This window comes from Protopterus annectens, chromosome 3.part1, assembly GCF_019279795.1.
Source record: "Protopterus annectens isolate FY-2018-M chromosome 3.part1, PAN1.0, whole genome shotgun sequence".
NCBI lineage: Eukaryota > Metazoa > Chordata > Ceratodontiformes > Protopteridae > Protopterus > Protopterus annectens.
In genome coordinates, this window is record NC_056732.1 from 146,013,703 (window position 1) to 146,039,223 (window position 25,521).

Genomic DNA, 25,521 nt, shown 5'->3' on the forward strand with positions numbered 1-25,521 from the left:
TTCTTAACTTTATCATCAAGATCTGACAATCCACACTAGCAAATGATTCATATCAAAGATGATGGTCAAGAAGTCTCACATTAAATTACCTCAATACACTATCTAAAAAAAGGCTAGGTTTAGGTTCTATATTAGATAATCGAACTTTCAAAAGTTCTACTGTCATATGGTTGACACCATATGATCGAACTTTTAAAAGTTCGAAAATCTAATAAAAAAAAAAACTACACAAATAACCTACCTGAACGTTTTAAGCAGGGAGGCAAGTGCCCCCCCGCGTCCCCCACACCTCCCGCTCTTTAAATATACCAAGTCTGAGATCGGACTACAGTGCAGAAAAGGGAAATCTTCCCATCTCGTGCTGTACAGAGATCTCTGTTAAAATGTTCGAACTTTCAAAGATTTTATCATATGGTGTCGACCAAATGACAGTCGAACTTTTGAAAGTTCGATCATTTAATATAGACCCTAGGTTTATATCTATTGATGCCTTTTTCATGTTGTTTCTCATCTGGAAATCACATAGGTTCATAGGTAAGTACTAGGCTATCTGCCCAAGGGCATTTATAATCCTAGCCAGAATGTGTTGGCTTTCGCCACCCCCTTAGAATAGTTCCCTGTGCCACTGTCCAGCAGAGCCACTGCAGTGAGCAGGTCCATCAATTGTGGGTTGGACATGGCCTTGTATGTCAGGCAGAGATCACCTCTGAGTAAGCGGCACGGAACAGAGTACAGCTGGAGTTTCTTGATTCAGGCTGCATAGGGCATCTGTTTGAGGCCAGTAATCCTCTTGGTGAGGTACTTTTGTAGTCTTTCCAGCTGTTGCAGGTGCCTTGTAAGGTACATCCCAAATGGGGGCGTTGTATTCTATGATGGGTCTAATGATTGATGAGTAGAGAGGCACAATAACCTCTTTTGTTCTAGAAGCGAATCCTTTTGTGATTAGGTGGGCCACATAGAAGGATTTTCTAACCACATAAATTAGATTCTCCTGAAAATACCTGCAACATTACTTTTTCATTAGTTTAAAGATTGAGTAAAGTAAACCAAGAGGCCTACAAACAAGTAGTAGTCAAATTGTTTTCTTTAACTTTAAAGACAATATCACCAATACTTTCTTCCATCAGATGTATCCTTGAAATAAAGCTGTCGCAAAGATAAACTACAATAATAAGGCCAAGGTGCCCTTCACTGTCTATAATTCTTTTATCAGAAATTTTGTCCACTTTTACTATTCTTAGGTCAATTAGACCTGCAAATTTATAAAGTCTTATCTACTGCTCAATTAGGAACAAACTTCCTCTGCGGAGGTGACCTATTATACCCTCCCCAAACTGAAATCGTATTGTAGTGTTCAATTATCCCTCTCATCCCAGGTTTTATCTATGACACCATTCCCACAAACATAAAATTTTCCCACCCATCCTCAGCCTTCTTCAAAATCCTATGAAAGCCTGCTACATCACAATACCTCCAGTCTGAGGAAAGTCAGCAGGTACTATACCTCTGCAACTTGGGATTCAGAGCATGCAAACCTGCCAAAAAGTGTACATATACATTCAGAATGGCCTAAACACACAAGTACAATGTAAAGCATAGGGATTACTAAGTTGATATTTTTCCAGTCCATTTTCTTTCATTTGTCTGCTAACAATCTAGCTACAGTACACATGCCCATTCATTCTCCATCACCAGACTGGCAGCCATTCAGAGCAGCCATCATCCATGCTGTCATGAGTTTTTTTCTTCTCCTGAAAGATGAATGTTTTTATTACATGAAGGCTGTTTGGCAGATCCAAGTACAAATTCCCATCCCATCCTCTGTTCTCTATGAATCCCTCTCTCTCTTTCCTGTAGATTCCACCACTGTAGAGGTCCACACTCCTCACCCCAAGGATGGGTAATTCAATATTAGTCGCTCGCTCCCATTCTCACTTATCAGCTCCACCAACTTTCAGTAGCTAGAAGAACCCCATGTTGATCAGGAACGAACGCAGGACTCGTTAAGGCAAAGTGAATTCAAACCAAGAGATGAAAGGTTAATACTGGTGGCAAAACATAGTGGGCTATGTCACATTGGTTTACAAAGTCCATTGAACATATGGAAGAAACTGACAAATGTAAGTTTCGGAAAACAGAACTGTAAACAGTTGCACACCTCGTTACTGGCTGAGACACACTAATGGCAGGACTGTAAACTGAAAGGCATAATAATGTGGTGAGACTGTTGCACTGTGGATTGTGCAAACATTATGGTACTGAAGTAGCTAACTCATCTAGGGTCGACTGGATCACAGTCAGGGCTTTGTTCTGTGTCACGCAGCAAAATGCCAGTGTGCTTTTTGCCACACCTAACACTCCAACATATTCTCCTAGTGGATTACAAAATCATTGAACTGAAGGATACGCTGCACAGAATGTGTACATGTAAACAATCAAACACAAAACACTTCTCATTTCAGATATTATGACCTTGCCTCCTTGATGCACCGTCTCTGGTTTGATCCAGTATCTTACATTCAAATATACAAAAGACGTTATATCAATCTCAGCTGCCAGACTGCTAGAGTTAACACCTTACAGCTGCCTCATATATCCACTTCCCAGCACACATATCAAATTTTCCCACAGCATACTAGTTCCATCTTCGCATTCTACACCCCACCCACTGGAGTCTTTAATACGTTTCCTTGTCCTAGCTTTGCCTAAGAGAAGTGTCCTTCCTCTAACAGGCTGTCCCTTCCAGGACCTTTGGCATTCTCTGTCTCAATTCTTTCCTAATTTCGCCTTGTTTACAAGACGTCTACTACGACAAATCACTCTGGAGATCCTTCTCAGCCACTGGTCTGTTTCCCTCATTTCCTTCTTAATACTTTGTGCGACTTCAGCCTTGTACTGGTTCTGCCACGTGTCCCTGCACATCTTTCATAGAAGGATTCTCATTATTACCTGCTTACCTAATACTAATGCCTCTTTTTAAAAACGAGCCGTTTACCATACTAGCCAAACATACCAAAACCACTGTATTTTTATCAATAACTACATATTGTTCTCTCAGTGATATAAAAACCAAGACTTACAGAAGCCACTGAAAAAGGCCAGGTTTATTTCTGCTTGATTTCTAATTCTGATAATGTTAAATGGTATATTCAATGAAGGAACCTACTTATAATTTTCTTTATGCATACAGAGAGAATCATACCATACTACATCCAGAAAATGTTAAGAAAATATGTCTAAACAAAACATGCCATAGATGGTTATCCTCTTCTACCTTAACTAAACTGAAATATTTTGCATAATTAGCAATATGGAAAAAAAGTATCAAATTCTAAAACTGAATATTTATCTTAAAAGACCGTCTGTTTACACTTTTCAGTGATAACTCTAATAAAAAAAATACCTTAACAGAAATGTGATGAAAAAACATACATAACTTAAAAGGCAGCCTCTTAAAGATAGCATTTTTAATGACTTGTAATCATATGAACTCACAGCTAGTACATTACAAAATATGCGCAGTCATGGTGACAAAACACAAGAGTTATGTCAACACCTCAAGTTATTCTTAGTTTATACTGCTTGCTGAGCCTGCAAAGTGTTAGGATGTTATGGACTGAATCAAGACTGTTAAGTCAGATCTGATCATAAATTCATTCCATATAAACATGCATACTAATTAATATACCATTCACACAATCAAGTATGATATCCTCAGTGCGTCTTAATTATTTTACAAATATACTAAGTGCTAATATTACCAGAAGGATGTTGGCACTGTCACACAGGAAGCAATGCAACTGTCATATTCAGTTAGAACAAGGACAATTCTGAAAACAGCAATGTGTTTCACACAGCAGCACTCTATATAAAGATTTAATACTCAGCTTTTCCGTTATCACATTTTTTCATGCATATGTACTGAACACCAACATAACAAGGATATTTGCTAAAAATGTTCTCTAAGTGAAGAAAAAATAATTTACTGTCTCACAAGGAAATCAAGTTGTTTGAAAAATAAGCTCTCCAGAAAAAATGCAGACTTTTCTTGTTTTTCCTTAGTTTCAAATGCTACATTAACAAAGTTATTATGAGACATATCACGGTGGGATGTTATCTCTAAATGGAATTCAATGTTCATAGAAATGTGGGTAAATGTCTAGAAGATAAGCAGCTGTCTTGAGATCATGAGTATAATCAGTTCTCTATATGCATTGTAGTACTTATTTCCACAACTTATCTGTTCAGTTCTCCTAGCATTTTAAGGAACTATCACGAGAGTTCTTTTTTTTTTTTTAACTTGCTCTACGTCCTTTACAAATTCAAGCAGTCAACTTGCTTGCCACAGTGAAATATTTACCCCTTAATATTGCAAAGCTATTTACATAGCACATTGTTTTCATAGGGTCATAGGTGTGTACTAGGCTAATGGCCCTGGAGCCTTTACAAGCCTAGCCAAAAAAAAAATGCCCAGGCACAGTGCCACCAGATGTTAGTTCACAGTGCCCCTATACAGTAGGGCAACTGGAGTGATCCCTGGGGTGAACCTTCTGTTATCCATCCACTCGTCAAGATCTCTCTTGAAAAGGGCCTGCGAGGTGCTCTGCTTGACATGAATGGGAAGCTTATTCCAGAGTATGGGCAAGTCTTTGGAAGATGAACCTGTCCCTCCAGCATGTTCTGTTAATTGTGGTAATGAGGTTGTGATCTCTGGAGCATGTGGCTCAGGGGATTGGGATTTCTTTAGGTGTAACATTTCAAGTAGGGTCGGGTCGGACATGGCTTTGTAAATCAAGCAGAGATCACCTCTAAGTAGACTATAGAAGACAGAGACAGAGAACAGCTGAAGTTTCTTGAGTCTGTCCATGTAGGACATGTGTTTACGGCCTAGGATCCTTTTTGTGAGGTATTTTTGTGGCCTCTCCAGCTGTTGTAGGTGTCTGGTCAGGTACATGCCAAATGGGCCATTATATCTGATGACTGGTCTAATGAGGGATGAGTAGAGAGAGATGATGACCTCTTTCTTCCTGGATGCGAAACCTTTGGTTATAAGATGTGCCACGTAGAAGGCCTTTCTGACCACAGTGGCAATGTGGTAGTTGAAGGTAAGGTGGCTTCGACCTGGGTGCCCAGATCTCTTATGGTCCCTTCACTGTTCAGTGGGCTCCCATCAATGTGGTAATTCGTGGCAACTGAGTTTTTTCCAAAGGGGATAATGCATTTTTTGGCATTAAGCTTCAGGCCATGGTTCTGACACCAGTCACTGGCCTCAGAGAGGCGCTTTTGCAGGATGTCTGCATCACCTGAGGAGTTGATAATGACTCCTAGCTTGCAGTCATCAGAGAACTTAGTCAGCCAGAGTCCTTCTGTGTTGGCCTGGACTTCTGAGAAGTAGATGCCAAACAGGAGAGGGCCCAGGACCAAGCCCTGTGGGACTCCATTCATGACTGGTCAACAGTCTGACTTGGAATCCGCAACTTTCACTCTGTGGGTCCTGTCTGTAAGCCAATTTGCAGCCCACCTAGTGATGTAAGGACTGATGCCTAGTTTGGTGAGTTTATCAATGACACCTGAGTGAGAATGGTATCAAAGGTCTTGGCCAGGTCGAGGTAGGATGTATGCACTGCCTTACCCTCATCCACAGCCTTGGTGACTGCCTTGAAGAAGCCAACCAGATTCAGCAGGCAGGATCTCCCCTTGACAAAGTCAAACTGCGTGGGGTCAAGAGTTTGGAGATTGCCTATATCTTCGTTAAGCAGGTCCATGATGATGCGCTACATAGCTTTGCATACCAGACTCATCAGGCTAATGGAGCGATAGTTCCCAGGGTCTGTAGCTGCTCCCCCTTTATGGAGCGGGATGAGTGTAGTAGTGTGCCATTTGTTAGGGACATAGCCTGAGGTAAGGCTGTGATTGAACAGGCCACACAGATGTAGTGCCAGTTCATTTTGCAGCTCATGTAGGATGCAGCCAGTGATATTATCAGGTCCCATGGACACTGTATTCTCGGCTTTGGACAATGCAGCTTTTACCTGTGCCACAGAAATGGTGGGTACCAGGCTTTCTTCTGGTATTGTGATAGGGCCCTTGGGGGGGGTAAAGTTGGCACTGAATCTGTCGGCCAGTATGTTGGCTACATCTGTTGGCTAAGTACAGGAGGTGCTATTGTTTAATAACTCAGAGCAAATCTGGGTATTGCTGTGGAGATTTTTGATACAGCTATAGAAGGCTTTGTGGTTGTTTTTGGTGTCAGCCACAATTCTCCCTTCATAGTGGTCGCTAGAGGATTTGATAAGGTTTCTCAGCTTTTTGTTGAGACTGATAAGAGAGGTTTTCCAGTCTTGTGACTTCATTTTTTTCTGCAACAGTTTCTTCCTTCTGTTGTAGAGTTTACTGATGGCTGGGGGCCACCAGGTTGGCTTCCTTTTTTTTGGAGGAGAGCGTCTTAGTTCTATTTGGTAAAGCAAGTTCCATGCATTTGTATACATGCTCGTACAGTGTTTTAGTGTATGATTCTGCAGTCATACAGCTATTTTCTATTGGCATGGGTGCCGATAAGTTAGCCACCTCTATTTTTAGGAGCCTTTAGAGAAGTTTTTCAGGGTGGTCACCTTAGCAGGGGTTGTAGGTGAGATGGAAATTTCCATGGTGATTAGTTTGTGGTCGGATTTAACCAGGGAGGAATTGACTATAGGTGTGCAGCAATGGTCTCCCATGTTGGCGATAACCAGGTCAAGGATGTTGCTTCCTCTAGTGAGGGTCAGAATGAGCTGGTCCAGGGCATTGGAACTGATAAATTCCAGAAAGCGTTCCGCCTGTACACTGGTACTTGAATAGTTTTCCCAGTTGATGGAAGGGTAGTTGAATCACCCAGTATGAGACTATTGGGTTGAACCTCGACATATTCCAGGGTGCTTAGGAACTTGGAGTGAGAGTCTAGGGACATGTTTGGGGTTCTGTAGCAGGCTATGACTTGTATTGCCGCCTTACCCAGTGTTAGTTGTACCTGAAGTACCTCGGATGCATCATGCTGGGCTATCAGTCTACAGGTGCACATATCCTTTAAGGGTATGGAGACACCACCACCTTTGGAGCTTCCAGCCATATTCTGGGGCCTAAAGGTATGGGATGAGTTATAGCCTGGGAGGTCAGGGGTGCTTTCTGCCTCTTTAAACAGCACAGATGTCAACATTTTCCATTTTGAGGAGAGCTTCAAGCGAGTGCATCTTGAGATTTAAACTTCTAGCACTGAGCAGCATGACCCTCAGATTGCATATGTTTGTAGCTGTTATGGTGGAATTTTGGTCTTTGGAACACTGTCTAAAAAAGGCACTATAGGGGTGGGAAGAGCCTTAACCAGTACCTGGAATCCCAGGGGTGACAGATGCAGGCCGTCTTTGGAAAAGCATCGAGGTCCATTGATCATGTCATCCCAGGCAGACAGATACTGGATCTCCTTAGAATGACACCAGAAACTTAGCTAATTGTTGAAGTCAATAATTTTCTGCTCGTACTGTGGTATCATTCTGGGTGACGATAGAATACTGCTCAGGGCTAGGGTCATACCTACCTGGGCCACATAATTCCAGAGCTCCATCACATCTCTTTTCATGTAGTCTAGGGAGGTACATCTCAGGTCTTTCACACCCACATGGACAATGACTGAGCCATATTTGTACTTGTTGTGGAGTGACTTGAGTGGATGTGTTATGTGGCGGATCTTAGCACCTGATAGACAACTGACTGTCACCTTCTCCTTGTTCAACCTAGTGAGTGGGACATAAGTGTGCCTCATAATTGGGTCTCCTATGATTAGTACATTGGGCAAAGTGTTTTGCCTTAAGGGCTTAGGTTGAGGGGCACACTGTGGTGGTGAGCTATGTGTTCTGGGGTTGGTGTTGTGGTGGTCGCGTGAGTTTCTGTCTCGGGGGTCTCTGTTGTTTGGGCAAATTTTTATTGAGAGCCTCCGCAAAGGTGGGTATATGGTTTGTGTTTCTATGAGTGGGTTGTGATGGTTGGTGTTTTGGAGGGCTGTGTGTTCTATGTAGTGAGTTGCAGGTGTTGACCTCCTCTTGACCAGCTAGTCCGGGTCTTGGTTGGAGCGTGCACTGCTTCTAGTTTGGTGCTATAAGTGCATCTCTCACATGTATAAGTGTTGGGAGGTAAGAGGAGAGGGTTGTCTGTGTACATTAGACAGTTGCCATACTATCTCAGAATGCCCAAGTGCACCAGGTTACCAGGAGAAAGCACAGGAAATTGCCTTACAATCACACCAGGATTGAAAATAAATTATACGTGAAAGCTTCCAAAAGTTTTACTGCAAAAGAGCTGTAGCAGTGGATGAGAGCCAACTAGTAATACTAAAAGTTCTGGATGATGAAGGGGCAATGCTGGATAACAGATCTTCACTGATGACTGGAGGGCTGGGATAGTACTTCTGGAATGGTAACTGGAAAAGTGGTTCTCTATTCCCAAAAAGTGGTTCAGGAAGATGTATTCTAGTTCTGCTTCTACTTCTATTTATCATTTATTAAAATAGTTAATGGTCTAGTCTTTTCATCCATAACAGCATTTGAATTCACCATACAAATTGACACCTAAGTCAAGTATATTTTGGGAAGGTGGAAAGAAATCAAAGTTAATGGAGGTATACCTATGCATACTTGAAGGAACATGCAAAACTCCTTGCAGATAGTGAGAAGAAGTCAGTACTGAACCAGGAACCCTGCAGATGTGTGGTAGGGAGTGTACCACTAAACCACTGCATTACATCGCACTTCTTGACCTGTGTGAAAAAGCATATGCCACAGGGTGATGGAAGAGAGACTTTACAACAGTTTATGCTCCTGTCTGAGGAAGAGCAATAGAATTCCAAACTTTACTATAGAACAGTTGATGAACTCTTTGCCTTTGTGCAGATACTGGAGGGGTCATGGAAGTCCATCAGTAATGTCTCCACATTTTTCTTAACCCTGGAAAACACATATGACTATTTAACCCAAACAGTACTGGGAGAAGTGTTTCAACAGTGTGACTGCTGCTACTTGCTATTTGGTCCCTGTGTTTGAAGAGTGAGAGTTGTCTCACCATTCTCAGCATAAAAGTGAAATATGTGTAAGAAGAGGGCTCAAGTCAGACTCTCCCCCTGTAGATCAGTGTGCATATTGTACCTAGTCAGCCACTGTAGTCAGAGCACTTGTGTATAACTTACTGAGCACATGCAAAATCGGTGCCATTTTGTATAGTCATTCGGCGTGAGTGCTAGCTTGAATGGAGATACACATGTGAGTGTGTTAGAAGTAATAAGTCAGTCAGTAAGCATATGAAGTTCAAAGTATTTGCTCCAGTTACAGCTCCTGATGTGTTTATGTACAATAAATGACTTAAACCCATCCCGTGCCTCAGTGTTTCATTTGAATACACAAGACATGTGACATGGTGTCAAGACTGGGATCCAAAGTTCAAGCAGCTCACAAACCATAAGGCACGCAGTTAGAAGTGGAGGAGTAATATACAGGAGTGAACTTACAAATAGGTCAGCAGTTATTCGAATGTACCTAAATTTGTTTAAATTATTTGCAGTTGCCAAACGTGGCATAGTATTCAAAGTGTTCGCAAAAATTACCAAGTTATTTAAAATGTCCGAAATAGCGACATACTGATTAAAGTGTTTGAAATAATCTCCGAAGTGTTTAAATGTTTGAAAAGGCTAAAATGTCTGACTTTTTGCAATGTATGACTTTTGCAGCAACCAAGATTTTTCTAAGAGCCCAAAGTGTCCAGAGTGTTTGAGGTATTTGCAGAGTTAAAATAAAGCATTTTTGGAGACAGTGTTGTGCACTTGAGCAAAATTACAAGTACTAGATCTATACATACTTTTAAAAAACATTTGTTGTTACGGCAGAGGGATTTTGCAGACCTGAACTACTGGTGTTTGATAATAATATTGCAGAGAACTGGTGAGTGTTTGAGCAAGAATATGACATTTTCATACAGGCTGCATTTTCTGATAAAGACTACATAAAGAGCATTTATACTTCTCAATTTAGCTGGCTCAGAAGCCACTGAGTGAAAACGTTCATTTGTGTATGCAAGGGGAAGAAAGGAAAGTTGTGTAAAATCTTACCATAACCATAGATGCCCTTCTCTTCCATGTTGCAGTCTTCTACATGTGGGTTTACCCTTCTTCCTCTCCAGTTCTACTGGCCAGGTTTCCAAAGTTTTCAGTCCCTCTAGGTGCACTGGACGTCTGACGTGGCTGCTGGAATGTGGGCCATAAAAGTGACGTCTGGACGCACCAGCCCTCACAACCTAAAAGAGGCCCCAGTCGGAGCCAGTCCTGCAAGGGCATAGCCTGTCCATTGTCAACCAGGAGGGCAAGTGCAGTCTGACAAGAGGGGAAGGTGGGAGGGAAGGAATACTGCAACATGGAAGAGAAGGACATCTATGGTTATGGTAAGAATTTACACAACTTTCCTATGTCCTTCTTTTCCAGTATTGCAGTATTCTACATGTGGGTGAGTACCAAAGCTCACTGAGGATTGAGGGGTGGCCTGGATGAGATTTCCAGGAATCCATGTAGGATAGCCCTGGCAAACCCAGCCCTAGCCCTGGAGATATGATCTAATTTGTAGCGTTTGGTAAAGGTGTGCATTGAGGACCAAGTGGCTGCCTCAAGAAAGGCATTGGTGTCTAGTCCCTTGAAAAATGCTCAGGAAGAGGGCATTGCTCTGGTGGAGTGGGCTTTGACATTGCCCTGTAAGGTCTTTCCATGGTGTAGGTAGCAAAAGGAAATGGCCCTGGAAATTCAGGAAGAGATGGTCTGTTTGCTCACAGCTTTCCCCAGGGCTCTAGGGTGGAAGGAGAGACACAGTTGGTCAGATTTCCTAAAGGGCTTGGTTTTATGAAGATAAAACCTTAGTTGTCTGTGGACGTCTAAGGAATGAGGTACTCTCTCACTATCCCCCTGCAGATTAGGAAAGAAGGTAGGCAAGTGGATGGCCTGGTTCAAGGATAGATCATTCACAACTTTGGAAGTGAATGACTGGTTCGTCCTGAGAGTCACCCTGTCCAGGTGGAAGATAAGAAAAGGTGGTGCAGCCATCAGAGTTTGCAATTCTGAGACCCTTCTGGATGAGGTCAGGACTACCAGTGAAACAGTTTTCCATGTGCAAAATTTTATGGGAGCTTTGTCTGCTGGCTCAAAGAGGGCTAGTGTGAGTTTTCCTAATACATAGTTAATGTCCCAGAGGGGAGAGGAGGGTTTCCTTGGAATTCTCAGATGCAGTACCCCTTTTAGGAACAGTTTAGCGGGGAGTCTGGATCCTAGGGGAGGCTCCAGCGGAAGGCAGGCAGAGATAGCAGACAAATGAGCTTTCACAGATGAGTATGACAGCCCTGTCTGCATAAGTTCACACAGATAAGACAGGATTACAGGGATATTGCTTTCCAGCGGATCCAACTGTCTTTTGTGACACCAAATGAAAAAAACGTTTCCATTTAGACAGATAGGATTTCCTTGTGTTAGGTTTCCTGGCCTACTGCAGGACAGTGAGCACGTCCTCATTGCATAGGTGTCTGAATGGGATCAGAATCCTATCAGCCACAGGGTGAGGTGCAAGGATTTTCACTGTGTGTGTATCTGAGTCCCCTTGTTCTGTGTGATCAGGTCCACTGAAGGGGATAAAACTTGTGGTGATTGCCCTTGGATTGTTGAAGAAGAGGAGGGAACCAGTGCTGTCTTGGCCAGTAGGGGGTCACCAACAAGATTTTGGGCAAGTCCTGCTGAATTCTCACCAGGAGCCTTTGTATCAATGGGAAGGATGGAAATGCATACAGGAATTTCCCCTTCCAGCTCATGGAGAAGACAATCCATTGCTAATGCCTTAGGGGTCTGGTGTCCTGGTGCAGTAGCCCGGAAGCTGCCTGTTTATGAAGGAGGCGAACAGGTATATCTCTGGAATACCCCACTTGTGGACCAAAATCAGGAAAACATCTCTTTGCAGCATCCATTTCTGGTAGTTTGAGGTGGTTCTGTTTAGGTAATCTGCCTGGCTGTTGTGCAGGGATGGGATGTAGACTGCCTGGAGGGTGATCCCCTGTGTGGCAGCCACTTCCCACACCTGCAGAGCTAGTCTGTATAGAAGGTAGGATTTGGTCCCCTCCCTGCTTGTTGAGATACCACAGGACTGTGGTGTTATCTATGAATATCTTTAGAGAGGCCTGCTCTAGGTATAGCTGGAAGGCCTGTAGAGCTAGAAGGATGGCCCTCATTTCTCTCACGTTTATGTGGTCTTGTCTGAGTGTGTTTGTCCACAAACCTTGTACCTTCCTTGTCCCCAGAGTTGATCCCCAGCCCAGGTCTGAGGCATCTGTGTGCATGGTTTGGGATGGAGTGGGTGGTTGCAGAGGCAGGCTAGGGATTTGGACTACTTGGGCTACACACCAACTCAGCTCCTAATGTAGGCAGTGGGGCAATGGGATCCTGAACTCCAGCGAGTGGGAGTGCTGGGTCTATACTGACCGGAGGTACCACTGAAGTTTCCTCATGTGCATCCTTGCTAGGGGCAACATGGGGATGGTAGCTGCCATGTAGCCTAGAAGCCTGAGAAATTGCCTTGCAGTCAGTTCTGTCGATTCTACAGCAGAATTGAGGTGGTTCTGAAGGGATACCACCTTTTCTGCTGGAAGAAAGGCATTCATGAGGTCTGTTCTGATTCTGCAACCCAGGAAGACCATATCCTGTGTAGGGTTGAGGTGGGACTTTGGGAAATTGATCAAGAACTCTAGAGACTGGAGGATGACCAAAAGGTCCTGGGAATGGCTTAGAAGAGTTTCCCTGTCTTTTGCCTGGACTAGGAGGTCGTGTAAGTAAGGGAATTGTAGGTAAGGGAAGATCTGAATTCCCTTTTTCCTACAGTAAGCGATTACGAGAGCGAGGCATTTTGTGAATATCCTGGATGCAGTAGAAAGCCTAAACGGCAAGTCACAGAACTGAAAGTGATATGGGCCCACCATGAACTTTAGGTATTTCCTGAAGCCGGGCTTTATAGGCATGTGAAGGTAAGCATCCTTTATGTCCAGGGTTACCATGAACCCTTGTGGAAGGATGAGTGGAAAGAGAGTGGGTAGGGAGAACATCCCGAAGGTAGGGACCTTTAGGAAGGGGTTGAGGCGAGAGAGGTCTAGAATTGGGCTCCATGGACCTTCCTTTCAGGGGACCAAAAAAATTCTGGAATAGTATCCTTTTCTTTTTGCTTGTGCCGAGCTAGCTCTATGGTGCCCTGAAGGCATAGAGTTTGAAGAACCTGATGAAGGAGGGGTAGTTGACTGGGTGGTGGCTGTGGAATGCCCATCCTTGATGGGGACATGATCCAGGACATGAAGTAGCCATCCTGCAGGATGGACAGGACCCATTTGTCTGAGGTAATGAGTGACAAAGCAGGAAGACCATGTGAGAGACGGGTAGAAAGGGGGGTGGATGGGAGGGTGGGGGTTGAAATTTTGGCAGGCAGTCAGACACTACCTGCCCTATCAGGAAAGGGAGGCCTTTGGCTTGAAGACTGAGATGGCCTAGATGGAGGAGGCTGTCTTCTAGGGGGTCTTCTAGACCAGGGGAAGCAGGCTTGGAGGATTTCCTGATAAATTGGGTCTTGGACAGGTAGTTCCTTTGGAACTTGGGAACAGGTGAGACCAGGATATGTGTCAAGTCCTATAATATTTTACCTTTCTGTTGTAAAGATTTGAAAAGTTTAGACACTTTTTCACCAAAAAGTGCTGAGTGGTCTAAAGGTGGGTCTAAGAGTTTGGCCTTGAAATCCTCTGGGAGAGGCTGCAGCATTAGCCATGAGTATCTCAATACTGAAGCTGATGCAGCTGACTTGGCTGAAGCTTCACCTGCATCATAGCTACACCGCGCAGCTCAAGCAGAGATGAGACAAGACCATAAGAGAGAGGAGACAGGGCAGACAGGAGACTTTGGCAGCACATGTCCTCTAACTCTTTTTGTTAGAGAGAGTTAAAGTATTGAGAGTATTTGGTTGGTGGTATGTGGTAGTTTCTGGTAGGGAAATGAGAGAATGAAGTATAAATTTTCCAAACCTCTCATTGGTCTCTGGTTGTGTATCAGCTCTATAGGAGGAGGATAGTAGGCAGCAATTTGGGGGTCCTGGCCATAGAGAACAGGGGGGCATATAAGGAGAAATGTATCCATTTCAGGGACCTTATACCACCTGTCTGCTCTCTGGGGTGCTGGAGATTGGGAGTCCAGGCTAGTAGAGGCTGAGGCAAAAGCATCCAGAAAAGCAGGTTGGATGGGAGGAACAGCAGAAGGACTGGGAGTGTCTATATAGATAAGGTCATAAAACCTTTTTTGAACAACAGACATATCTGAGGATTGCCACTTAAAGTGGCCTTTCATTTTATTAATAGTTTCCCCAATAGTAAGATCCTCTACAGGGGAGTCAGATTCAACAGAGCCCTCCTCAGGAGAACCATATCCCAGGGGGAAGAGATCTGGGAGGAGTAGGAAAGAGAATCCTCAGGGAGTCAGACGATCCCTCTTACACGAGCTGCTCTACCCTCTTTTCCTGGGTAGGAGGTCTGGGACTAAGGAGGGGAGGAGCAGTGACAGAGGATTCTGCTGAAGGTCTAAGGGCCATAAAGGCACTGAATAGGCTCTGGCCGAAGGCCTGCTAATCTGTCATGCTTTCAGAAGTAGGGGTAAGGTGTCTTCTGTTTTTTCTTCAAAAGCCTAGCTGGAATCTGGCTTGGAATTGACCTAGGGTCACTGATCGGTACAGCGGAGATGGCATCCGGTAAACTCCAACTGAAAGCTAATCCCCCCCTAGCATCTAGAGAAGGCGCCGGTAAAACCGCTGTGGACGTGTCGTACATCCCGAGATTTTGCGGGTTCCTCAAGGTACCCGCTGTATCAGTATCGGCGGATGCCAGACCCTCAGTCAAGCTAACGTCAGCTACAGACTGAGGTACGACAGACAGAGGTACAGTGGAAGAAGTAGGCCGTGAGGACTTGGCCTTCTTCCTAGGTGGATTGGAAGGGGCGTCGGGCACGGCCTCCATTCCTAGTGCTGTTTCAAGCGTTGATTTTCTAATTTGAGGTTTAGGGCTTGTAAACGACAGAGTAAGGTCTTTGGGACAAATGAACGGCAAATGGCGCAGTTCTCGTGGTCATGTTCCCTGCCTAGAGAAAAGAGACACTGGTCATGCTTGTCTTTGTGGGGAATCAGCAGACCGCACTTGCCCTTACCGGATGACAATAACATACTATAATAGACAAGTAAGACTGAAAGACTCCCCAACGGGGTACTTAACTGAGTTTTTTCGATCCAACATCCACGAGAAGCAGAAGCACCTGGCGTATGACTGGCAGCTGAAAAGTTCTGAGGGCTGGTGCATCCAGGTGCCACTTTTATGGCCAACGTTCCAGCAGCCATGTCAGACTCCGAAGCACCTAGAGGGACTGAAAATCTTTGGAAACCTGGCCAGTAGAACTGGAGAGGAAGAAGGGTAAACCCACATGGAATAGAAGGACATCTGCCATATTGTGATACAGGCTGAAACGCAGGAAGCCCCTGAGTGCTTAAAACATAAATTAAAAGAAATGTATAACTCTCAAATGAACATTACAATGGAAAGCCACAAATTTTACACAAGAAATCAAAAGCCTGGTGAAACTATTGCAGCATATATTACCGACTTAAGAAATAAAGCAATAACATGCAGATTTGGTGAGCTAAGAAATGAGTTGATAAAAGACCGTCTTATATGTGGTGTTAATAATAATGCAGTGAGAAAGAATTTGCTTCAAGATAGTGAATTAACATTCAGTAAAGCCACATATATTTGTCAAATGCATGAGATTACAGAAAAGCAAAGGAATATGCTTACAAATGAGAAAGGCATGTTGGCAGTATCTGCTAGTGCAAATGTTGATAGTGTGCAGCAGCAGAAAGTTAAGATGAAAAAGAAATATAAACCAAGAGGTAGCGCCATACCAAACTTCATTGTTAACTGTCACGATTGTGGAGGCAGTCATGAACCTAAATGGGAAAAGTGTTATGAATTTGATCAGCAATGTCACAAATGTAAAAAGTGGAATCATTTCAAAAGGCTTTGCAAGTATAAAGTATCACAGATTTATGTTAAAAGAGAGTATCAGAAGAAGCAAGTAGATCAGATAGAGACTGTAGCAAACTCCAAGAGCTGGGAGCAAACTTTCCATTAGACTATCAGTTGTCAGCAAAGAGTTTAATATTTTTATACTGTACAAATTAATGGGAAACCATCTGAACTTAAAGTACATACTGGATCCAAGTGTAATGTTACATCAGCACAAATGTTTGCTAAAGTAAAAGCTGGTGAGAAACCTGACTCAGCAAAGTGTGCAAAACAAGTTGCTTACAGTGGTGAAGAGATTCAAACTGATAGCGCAGTAGTTCTTTCATGCCATTCTGCTGGAAACAGCTACGACTTGCAGTTTTTTGTAATCAAAAAACATGTGCAGTCACTACTGGGCCTCAAAGACAGTCTGAGAATGGGACTGATTTCATTTAGCAGAGGTTCACCATATAAGTCTGAACCATAATTGAGTATTTTTAGTGAATATGCTGATATTTTCAAAAGACGAGGTTGGTAAACTTCCAGTCAAATATTCCATGAAGTTAAGTTCAGCAGTCAGACCAGCACAGAAAATTCCAGTAGTGATGCAGAGCAAAGTAAAGGCAGAACTAGACAAAATGGTGAATGTAGGTATCCTTACTCTAGTAGAAGAAAGTACAGTTTTGTACCTACCATAAATGTAGATGTTCGAGTGCTCATACAGCTGTAGTCATAACAGATGGGTTATCCTGCCGTCAGGCGGGTCCTCGGTCGGCCGAATTCCAAAGTCTAGGTCCGGTATCGGCTGTCCCCGCTTCTTCCCGGACGTCAGTGCCCCAGATGTCAGGTGGCCCCAGAAGGAAGGCAAACATAATGTTATGCAAAGATGCAATGTTGATAAATCAAAAACAGTAGTTGCAAGCAAATACACCATAAAAGAATACCCCAAAAAGGTTATATGAAAAGTGTTTGTCATAAGGCCTATCCTAAGAGGGGATGGAGGGAGGGAAACCTGGACTACAGCTGTATGAGCACTCGAACATCTACATTTATGGTAAGTACAAAACTGTACTATGTCCATCGTGCATACAGCTGCAGTCATAACAGATGGGTAGAATCCCAAAGCTAAGTAAGGGTGGTAGGCACTAAGTGGAACTAGGAGGGGCTAGGATGCCCTGCAGGACTGCTGTGGCAAAGCCCGCTCTAGATTTTGAGTATAGTGGGAGGTGATAGTGCTTGGAGAAAGTGTGCACTGAACTCCAGGTGGCTGCTTCCAAAATGTCCTTGGTAGGGACCCCCCTGAGGAAGGCTGCAGAGGTAGCTGTGGCTCTGGTGGAGTGGGATCTGATGCATGCAGGCACAGTTTTTCCATGAAATGAGTAACAAAAGCGTATGCAGTGGGCTATCCATTTTGAAATTGTCTGTTTGGAAATAGCCTTTCCCTGAGCACCTACAGCATAGGACAGAAAGAGTTGCTCAGATTTCCTGAATGGCTTTGTTCTGTCCAAGTAGTAACAAAGTTGTCTGTGAATGTCCAAGGAATGTAGTAGTCTTTCCCCTTTGTTTTGTGGATTAGGATAAAAGGTAGGTAAGTGGATAGTCTGATTCAAAGCTACACTGGATACTACCTTTGGCATAAAGGTAGGATTGGTTCATAAGGAAACTCTGTCCTGATGGAAAATGATGAATGGTTGCACAGCCATGAGGGCCTGTAGCTCCGAAACCCTGCGTGCTGAGGTGATAGCCAGAAGAAAGGCTGTTTTCCATGACAAGTACTGTAACTCTGTTGAAGAAGCTGGCTCGAAGGGAGGAAGGGTCAGCTTTTCCAATACGTAGTTGAGGTCCCAAGCAGGGACTGGTGGTTTCCTTGGGGGTTTTAAATTCTTTGCCCCTCTGAGGAACTGCCTTAAGAGAGGGTGAGAGAATAATGGAGGATCTGTGTTGTACTGTGCAGAAATGGCTGAAGCGTGGATCTTGATGGAGGAGAAGGAAAGTCCATTGTTTAACATCTCAGCTAGGTACTGTAAAATTTGAGGTATATTTATTACCCAGGGATTCTGTCCCTTTTCTTGATTCCAGGCACAAAATCGTTTCCATTTGGCGGAGTAAGCCTTTCTAGTAGAAGGTCTTCTGGCCTCCAAGATGACATCCTGCACCTCCTTGGAGAGGAGAAACTGTTGGGAAATCAAGGAATTCTCCATGCAGCTAGATTTAGAGTTTTGAGAGGTAGGATCCATGGTGGGGAATGTGTCAGGCTCCTCAGGAGGGGATACCAGTGTTGTCTTGGCCAGTCTGGAGCGATGAGAATCATTTTCGGTCTCTCTGCCCTGGCTTTTAATAGAACTTTGGGCAGCAGAGGAAGAGGCGGGAAGGCATAGACTGTCAATGTTGCCCAATTGAAGGAAAGTGAGTCCACTTTCCAGGCCTGTGGATGATAGGTCCTTGAACAAAATTTTTTCAACTGGCAATTTCTGTGGATAGCAAAGAGATCTATGTCTGGCTGTCCCCATGCCTGAGTTATCTTTGTGAAAAGTTGAGGATGCAACTTCCATTCATGTGGATCTGTCATATTTCTGCTTAGGTTGTCTGCCAGTGTGTTTTCCTTCCCTGGCAGGAATTGTGCCTGCAGTTGAATTTGCAATTCCAGTGCTGTGTTCCATAGGGTCATGGCTTGCCTGCACAGGGGGTATGAATGAGTTCCCCCCTGTTTGTTTATGTACCACATCACTGTGGTGTTGTCTGTCCTTATCAATAGCTGGCCTGGATGCAGTAGGTCTTTGAAGGTCATAATAGCCTTTTGCACGGCTAGCATTTCCTTTTGGTTGATGTGAAGGTGCTTCTCTTTTCGGGTCCATTTTCCCTGAATGCACTGATCTGTCATGTGTGCTCCCCAGGCGTAGTCAGAGGCGTCTGTTGTGATTATTTGAGTTGCTTGAGGTACACAAAAAGGAAGACCTGTGTTTCTTTGGCAAGCTTGAGTCCACCACAAAAATTCCTTTTGAAGGCATGGAATGAGTGGGATAATTGTTTCCAAGCTGTGGCTGTGTTGAGACCATAAGTTTTTCAGGTACCATTGAAGTTTCCTCATATGCAGCTTTGCACATGGGATTAGAAGGATGCAAGATGCCATGAATCCCAGAGCCTGCAGGATTTTCCTTGTAGTTAGCCTGGTGTAAGTTGCCATTTTTCTGAAGTATTGAGACAGTTGCCCTTGCTTGTCTGGCGTGAGGTAGGCCATCTGGGTGGTTGTATCCAAGCTGGCACCCAGGAAAATTATTTGTTGAGAGGGTATTAGTTTTGATTTCTTTTTGTTGACTGTGTATCCCAGGAAGTTCAACAGTTTTATTACAAACGCCAGGTGCTGCAGTAGTATGTCCTTGCTGTCCGCTTGGATCAGGCAGTCATCCAGATATGGGTAGATTTGTATCCCTTGTAGTCTGCAGAAGGCGATTACTGATGCCAGGCATTTCGTAAACACTCTGGGCACAGTAGATAAGCCAAAGGGCAATGCAGAGAATTGGTAATGGGTTGAACCTGCAAGAAATCTGAGGTATCTTCTGCAATCTTGTCTGATAGGGACATGCAGGTATGCCTCCTTGAGGTCCAATGTTACCAGCCAAGACTCCTTGCCCAGCATGGGAAGAAGCTGCTGTAATGTGAGGATCTTGAATTTTGGCACCTGTAGATATGCGTTTACGATGGATAGGTCTAAGATAGGTCTCCAATCTTTGTCTTTCCTCAGTACCAGGAATAGTCTGGAATAAAACCCTTGACCTTGTTCTTTTGCAGGTACCTCTTGAATTGCTTTCATGTCCATGAGAGCTGAAACTTGTTTTTGTGCCTCTGCCCTTTGATTTTGCAGCAGGTTTGGCATGCCTCTCATTTTTGGAAGGGTGTGAAAGTGGAACCTGTAGCCTCTGTCTATAATGTCCAGAATCCATTTGTCTTTTGTAACAATATGCCAATTTTTTGAGAATAATGTCAGTTTTCCGCCCAAAGGTGCTGCCATTAAAGCTTTGCTTGGCAGGTGTAGGGGGAAGTCATTGTGTCTGTTTTCTAAAAGACTGTGATCTATCTTCTCCACCTCTTGGGGTTGGTGCTTGCCACTGTCTGGCTCTGTAAGATCCTTGAGGTTGTCCTCTGCCCCTTGGGCGCCTGTATCTGCCCCTTTGAGGTCTGTCTGTGGCTGGAAAGGACCAATTTTTTGAAGGCCAGTTTCTGCTGAAATGTGGAGGCTGTACCTGCAGGAAATCTTTCACTGTTTGCATTGATTTCGCTTTTTCCCCCATTTTCTTTAGCACCTCCTCAGCTTTAACACCAAACAATACATCTTTTTGAAGAGGTGCATCTAATAATTTAGCTTTGACATGATCTGGTAAGGTTTGCTCTTTGAGCCAAGCATGCCTACGTATAACAGACCCCGTAACAGCAGCTCTACATGAGGCCTCTAAAGCATCAAAACCACACTGCAAGGTATGTTTACCCACTTGCTCTGCACCATGCAACAAATCCTGCAACTCTTTTAAATCTGGTTGTGTCATCTTGCTTTTCAGCTGAGACATCAAAAACTGTTGATACTTTAACATATGGAACTGACAGTTTAATGCCCTCGTGGTTAAAGTGGCCGAGGTGTACACCTTTTTCCCCCACCTTTCTAAAGCTCTGGAATCTCTCTCTGAAGGTAATGGATTTTTAGCAGTAGAGGCCTTAATTCCCTTGGGACCTTGTGAAATTGTTTCTGGGTCAGCAGTATGGCTTTTATATAGGAACTGGTGAGAATCAGGAACCCGGTAATACCTGTCTGGTTTAACAGGAGCTGGAGGCAAAGAATCAGGATTAAGGCTGGCTTCTGTGTACACATCATCCAATATATCTAAAACAGGAGGGATAGCCAGAGGCCTATGCTGGGGGAGCAAAAGAAATTCCCTGAGCCTTTTCTTGGAATCTGAGTAATCTTGGCCTTCCCAGTGAAAGTGTTCCCTCAATGTATGCAGGGTTTCCCCAAAAGAGAAGTCCTCAGGGGGGAGACAGAGGGAACAGACTCCTCTGTATCAGAGTCTTCGAATGGAGAATAGGCACAATCCTGGTCCTCAGATAGTTCTGAGGTAATAGAAGCTTGATCTGAGGAAGGGTAGTCTTCCTCTAATCTAGGCCTTTTGTCAGAGGGGGGTTGAGAACCCCTGATAAGAATAATCAAATCCTCAGCCATTTTAAGCATCTGTTTTTTAGGCATGGTGCCCTGAGAGGGGGTCTGAGGAACCTGTTTTTTGGTTTTCATGGCTGCTTTAGATTTAGTGAAGGCTTTAATGGAGAAGGAGGAAGGCCTGGAGACCCCTTGAGAAATGGCAGGCCTGTCTAAATTCTGAGTTTCCCCGCCAGGAGTGGCGTCGGGATCTGTAGTAGGAATGGGGGCCGAGGAGCCTGCGAACTCGGGTACAGAAGACACCGGTAATGCATTGTCATCGGTACTCAGGGGCTGCGTAGGCACCTCGCTGAGTACCGGAGAACCGGTAGTCGGTCTTAGCGTGGTTTCAGTAGGTGGTGCGGACCTCGTATGTCGGTCCTTATCTTTGCGTTTTTTGCTCAAAACTGGAGTCGGAGTATCCGACGACATAATATAATTAAATTTATTGCCAAAAAAGTGAAGGGCGAACTCCGCCCGACGCTTAATAGTGCGCTTATTGAATCTAGCACAAAAACGGCAGGCCGAGACGTCGTGGTCTGGGCCTAAGCAAGGTATACAGAAAGAGTGGAAATCCTTATGCGGTATTTGCTTCCCACATGAAATGCAATTATTAACTTTGTCTGACATCGGTCTGAGGCAAGAAAAGTTTCCCCAACGGGGTACTTAGCTTTCAAGAAGACTTCGGCTGAAATACTTTCGTAAATCTCAGGAGCTGGCCGATCGGCACTTGCGAACTGCTTCGGGCACCGCGCGGTAAGAAAGACTGGAGAAAATGGCATCAGCTGCCTCTTTTATACCCCTGCCGCACTGACGTCAGGGAAGAAGCGATGACAGCCGACGCTGGAGCTAGACTTTGGAATTCGGCCGACCGAGGACCCGCCTGACGGCAGGATAACCCATCTGTTATGACTGCAGCTGTATGCACGATGAACATCTGAATGAATGGGTATCCTCCATGGGCATAGCTCATAAGAAAAGCTCGGATGACATTCGAATATGTATTGATCCAAGAGACTTAAAACACTTGAGCGTCCTCATCATCAGATGTGTACAGTAGAAGTAGTAGCCGCTCTCATGCCAAATTCCACTATTTTCTCAGTCTTAGATGCAAAGAGTTCTTTTTGACAAATTTCACTGGATCGCAAATTTTCATTGTTAACCACATTCAGTACACCATCTGGAAGATACAGATTTTTGAGAATGCCATTTGGAATCAGTTCTACCAGTGAATTCTTTCAACGTGCTATGGAACATTTTTTTCTGGTTATCCATGTGCAATTATACTACACAACATTATTGTTGGAGGCAATGGTGAAGATAAACATGATAGAAATCTCACGAAAGTTCTAGACCATGCACGTGAAGTAAATCTTAAACTGAATCCTCAGAAATGTAAATTCAAACTGAAAGAAGTTACTTATGTGGGACATTTGTTTACCAGTTCTGGCTTATAACCAGATCCGTCTAAAGCAAGCAGCAATTCTTGAGATGCCAGCTCCAGAGAATATCACATCTTTATAACATTTTCTAGGTATGGTCAACTACTTAGGAAAGTTCATCCCAGACTTGAGTGAGCTCTGCCCTATTACTTGAGCTCATCATCATCATTTCCCTTTTTCCCCATTTTATTTTTTCTACATGGGGTTAGGGTATTGTGTTAACTGTCGCCAACTCTCTCAATTCAGTGCCACACTCTGCCTTCTTCAACACTCATCCCCGACTGTCGCAGATCTTCTTTCACACAATCCATCCATCTCTTTGCTGGACATCCTCGCTTCCTCTTAACTTCTTCCTGTCTGTCCCAAATCTTCCTCACCAGATTGTCTTCTGCTTTTCTACATGTGCCCAAACCACCATAATCTGTTCTCTTTGATCTTTTCTGCAATTGGAGCTACTTTGGCTTCTGCTCTTATGTCCTCATTTCTTTGTCTGTCCCACAGTGTGCATCCTATCACCTTTCTCAGGCACTTCATTTCCATCATCTCAAGCTTCTTCAACTGTTCTGCCTTTACTGCCCCAGGTTTCTGTACCATACAGTAGTACTGATCGCACCACTGTCTTGTACAACTTACTTTTCAGCTTCTTTGCCATTCTTCTGTCATAGACTACACCTGATACTCTATGCCAGTTGGCTGCAGCCCCTCTGATTCTAGCTTTAACCTCTTCATTCAGACTACCCTTCTCCTCAACTACTCCTCCCAGATACCTGAAGCTGTTTACCTGTTCCACTATCCTCCCTTCTATCTCTATTCTCAGCTTCTTCTGGTTTCCCCAATTTGCTGCCATTACCACCATCTGTGCTTAGTTTCATCCCATGTACCTTCAGATTTGCATTCCATTCTCCTATCCTTTGCTAAAGTTCTAGCTCAGAGTCTGCCTGTAATGCTACATCGTCTGCATACAGCAGCTTTGTTGATCCGTCCCCATCAACCTGTTTGCTAATGTAGTCCATCACCAGTATGAACAGCAGTGGGCTCAGAGCTGAACCCTGATGTACACCCACACCCACTGGGAACCCCTCTGTGAGGCCGAACACTGTTCGTACTTGAGTCAGTGGGTCCTTGTACATAGCCTGCACTAATTCTACCAATGTTTCTGGGACTTCAAAGCACCACAGTACTGCCCAGAGCAGCTTTCTTGAGACCTTGTCACATGCTTAAAGTCTAGGAATACCCAGTTGAACTCACTCCTCACCTCCAGCTTCTTCTCAAGTATCTGTCTCGATGCAAACATCGGGTCAATTGTGCTGCATCCTGATCTGAATCCAAACTGCTCAACTCCCATTTTACATTCTACTACTCTGCATATCCATTTATCAGTCACCCTCTCCAGAACTTTCATGCAATGTGATAGGAGTTTGATGCCTCTGTACTGCCCACAGTTGTGGATGTCCCTTTTGTTCTTGTACACTGGCATGAGTATGCTTATTCACCAGTCATCTGGGATATGCCTTTCTCTCCACACTGCTATTAGTGCCCTCAGGAGCCATTTCTCCCCCATCTCACCCAGCATCTTTATCATATCTGCTGTGACCTCATGTGAGCCTGCTGCTCTTCCTCAGTGCTGTTCTTTCTTCTTCTAGGGTGGGCTCCTCCTCTTCTCTCATCGTAGGCTGTTTCCGTGGCAGTACAGCTTCTGTGGGGTTTTTTTCATTCAGAAGCTGCTGGAAATGCTCCTTCCATCTGCCTTTGATGTCCTCTGGTCTGATGAGCAGGTTGTTGCTGGCATCCCTTATGAAGGGTGTCTGACTATCATCTTTATCTTTCTGTCTTTGCCTTACAATCTGATATAGTTTCTTTGTGTCCCTTACTGAGTCACTTTCCAGAAGTTGGTACAGTGCCTCCGATGCCCTATTCTTTGCTATTGCAACTTCTTTCTTAGCTTCTTTGTTAGCCAACCAGTAGCCCTTCCTAGCCTGGTCAGTCTTTTCTGTCTCCCACTTCTTACTGCTCTCCTTTTTCTTTTGATGACTTCCTGGACTTCTGCATTCCACCACCAGCTTTCCTTATGTACCTTATTTCCATACATGGCTCGGCCACATATCTTTTCTGTAGTTCTAACACATGCTGTTTTTAGGCACTGCCATTCTTCTTCAACTCCACCTATTTCCTCCTCTTCTTGGGGTGCTGGAGCCCTGAGTAATTCCTTGAACTGTTGTACTTTCTTTCCAGGTCTTCAGCCTGGTCTCTGTTGACCTTAGAGCCTTCTCTGACCACTGCTTGCAGCTGATTGTGGCAACTAGTAGTTTATGCTGTGGGCCGACTGTTTCACTGGTGTTGACTTTGTAATCATGGGTTCGACCCCAGTGCCTTTTCTTTACTAGGAGGAACTCTACCCGAGTTGCATGTTGACTACTCTTGTATGTGATCTTGTGACTGTCTCTCTTTCTAAACCATGTGCTGGCTACTATCAATCCATATGCCAGACAGATATCTAGAATGGCTTCTCCTTCTTTATTCCTGTTGCCCCACCCATGTGGACCCAGGCAGTCCTCATATCCTGTTCTGTCTGTCCCGATATGTGCATTCAAGTCATCCATTATCAACACCAATTCATGTTGTCCTGCTTTATCTAGTAGGTCCTGCAACTGCTGTCTGAATGCACTCCATCACTATCACAACCTTGCTGTGGGGCATAGGCTGAGATAATGAGTACTGCCTATCATTATACTGGAGTCTGACTGCACTGAGTCTGTCATTAATTCTGATATCCCTTAC